The following is a 3,364-nucleotide window of genomic DNA, read 5'->3' on the forward strand; positions in this document are numbered from 1 at the left end:
TGTAGTCTGACTCAGGCTGAAGATTTGCATGGTTGAATGATTGGTAGGTTTGAACGATTGTATGGGGACAGTGCTTTTGAATTAAACCTTATCTAAAAGAATGAACTGGTGGCTTTCTTATCTATCCTGAAAGGTATCCAAAGATGATTTCAAAAACAGTGCCGTATTTAGCATGTGATCACATCATTTTTTTCCAAACAGGTGGTATTGAGGATTGTGAATGTTTGCAGGAAAGTAAGAAACAAGAAGCAAGCAAGGTAACAGGATGCTGAGAGAACAAATTGAAGGTTGTGTTAGTCATGCTGCTGAAGGATTAGAGAAGGACAGATTAGTTTATGACTTCTTATTTTAATGTTCTACTCCTCTTGTACACTTTCTTGACATTTCTTCTGTTATCACTTTTGTGGAAATTGGAAAAGCTGAATGGTAGTACTCCATCGATCTGCTCTGTAAGCTCTGAGAACTCATGAATCAATGCGATATGGCTATGGGATCAAAGGCAGAATTTCGTCTATGGGAACATGAGCTGTAATGCACAAGGGAGATTCTTCAGACCCAGCGATTCATGAGGTAGAGTTCATGAGTCAGAAGTAGTTTCCTTTTCTGACATAATATGCAAGATCTAAGACAATTCTCTTTTATTCATTCTTTCTTCTTCTTCTTCCTTTCAAAATAAAACAGTATTTCTACTGTTGCTGTAATTTCTCTTTTTGATAAATCTGGCAAACATTAAGCAGGTCCTTAACAGAACTAAGATTTTCCTTAGCTAAGAATTTGACTATAGGAGTTATTTAGTCTATAAATTTCAGGAGTTTTATATGTTAAAAGGAATAATCAAATCTAACTACCAAACATAAAAGATCTCTAATCTCATTCCCCTAAATGAAGTACTTGACCTATATCATGCACAACACAAGTTTGTGTATAAATGGCAAGTTAAGATTTCAGACAAACCTTTACTCTTTCTTCAATCTTGTATAATGGGATTGCCATCATGCCCAAATATTGCAAAACTTTCAATCATCTTTGTTTTGTGCAGTGGAAAGTTAAAGAAAATAAACAAAGAAGCAGGAATAACTAAAAGGTGATTGATAACATGAAATAAAGACAAAAGCTTCAATTGACATGGAGCTGTTACACACCAGGATTCCCCCAACAGTAACTACAAAATACTTGACTGAGAGTTGCCTGTGTCCGATTATTGCCCTTAAGAAGCTCCCAAGCAGTATTGTTGTCCAAATGTCACTTTTCTGAAAGGACAGAGTTTCTTTCAGTAGAATGTAGTACTTAAAGAGCTCAGTTGGAACTCCTATACAAAGCTTTCTATATCTGCCTCTTTATAAAGCTTTTATTTTGTTTTTAATGGCTTACTCCTATCAAAACACCTCAAAATGACACAGAATTAGTATTGTTTGTGAGTTTAATAAAAAAAAATGGAAAAGACTAGAATTTGAATTGCCACTTGAAACTCATCTCAGTCATACTAAAACCTCCTTTTGTGAAAATCTTCTGGATAAATGAAAGGAAGAGCTGAGGAAAAAGAAGGACGTAGCATCTTCTCTTCAACTTGTCTTGATTCATGAGGAGGAGGTGGTAAGTACAGTAGGGTGATGAAGATTAATGCAGATAATTGTTATTGCAATTGAAAAGTACTTGGAACATCTGGGGTCATTCTAAGGCTCTCCTGAAGACTTCCTGCATAAACATGGTAAATTCGCTTGTTCTCCCTGTGACTCAGTTTCCTGACTGTAGAAAAGGAAAAATAGATGGTATTATAAGAATAGATGCACTTAAAACAGCTCAGATCATGAAAGAGGCTAGAGAGGTTTTGTTCAGGAATACAGCCACCCATAGGGTTCTGAAGGTTCTTTTACCCAACCTTAAAGCATGCTTACTGTCTTTTCCAATCTGGTTTATATCTGTCAGAAAAGAAAAGAAAAGAAAAGAAAAGAAAAGAAAAGAAGATAGTAATAATAACAAACAAATAAATAAATAAATATGGCAAAACAGATCTAGACGTATACCAAATAAATGCATATGGCATGGCATGGCATGGCATGATATGATGCCATGGTATGGCACAGTATGGTATGGCACAGTATGGTATGGTATGGTATGGTATGGTATGGTATGGTATGGTATGGTATGGTATGGTATGGTATGGTATAGTATGATAAAGAAGTACTAAAAAAGTACCAGTGATTCTCTGTTGTTTTGTTTGTTTATTTGTTTTTGTTTTGTTTGTTGTTTCTTTGGTAGTGTAAATTGCATGTTTCCTCACAGCATGTAGCCTCCTGTATAGCACATACATAGTAGTTGAGAACATACTTGCTTTTCACAAAGCCCTTAGCAGCAGACACAGCCCTTCCCCTTCTTCCCAGGCTCCATAGCCCTCAAGAAGCCTGACTGAACCTCTCTCTCCTGCCTCAGCTGAAATGAGCAAGCTCAAAGAAAACTTTAAAAAGAAAAACACGATTCTCCGGTTCCAGCCGCAGGCTGAGCTTGGGCTTTTCCCATGGCGCATGGCGGCCGCATTCAGCCCCGGGCGGGCGGAGGAGCGAGGCCATGGGGGTCTCCCCCCCCGCCCGGGCCGGGCTGAGCAGCAGCAACCTTTGAAGCATCTTTGTTCTGCGCTTCAACACGGCGCCCAGGAGGCGGATTTCTCCTCTCGTGTCTCAAGCACTTGGGTGAAGTCTTATGGCGAACACCTTAGCTGGATATTTGCGGGTGAGGGGAACGAGGGGCTATTGATGCTCATCTCGCCGTTCTCCCGCTGTTACTTCTTCGACCTCTAGTTATGTAGTAACAAGGGGAAATTTTCCTGAAATTAGACTGCTGCAGGAACTCTGGTTTTAGTCACAGCTGTCATCTGAAGAAACAAATTTCCAGGCATTTTTAATCTAATTCACTTAATTTTTATGTAACTGAATTAGAAAATGCGATTAAGCATCGCAGAATCCTCGCCACTGAGCCTGCTTTCGCGTGGCATGAAACAAAGAAACTTGTGAGAAGTAAGGAAAGAGTGAAATCGTCTGCAAGGAGTCCGTACAATCGTTACCTCTTTCTTTGGCCGGTGCCTTAGCGCGGGGCTGGCTGAGACCGAAGAGGGAACAGCGCTGCCCCAGCGCTCTGGTCACGGATCCCACCCCTCCTTCCCCGTATCTCTTTCCCCGCTGCCCACGGATCTCCTTGAGGCAGGGAAAGCCCCGTGCAGGAAACCGAAAGATTGAAACTGTCTGTTTCCCCCTGGCTGGGCAGTAACCCTAGACCCGAGGTTTGGGCTTGAACCACATGAGGAGGAGCAGTTGCCCCAGATTTCACACACACACATACATTCACACACGAAGAAAAGAAAAGAAGAGAA

This window comes from Meleagris gallopavo, chromosome 2 (assembly GCF_000146605.3).
Source record: "Meleagris gallopavo isolate NT-WF06-2002-E0010 breed Aviagen turkey brand Nicholas breeding stock chromosome 2, Turkey_5.1, whole genome shotgun sequence".
NCBI lineage: Eukaryota > Metazoa > Chordata > Aves > Galliformes > Phasianidae > Meleagris > Meleagris gallopavo.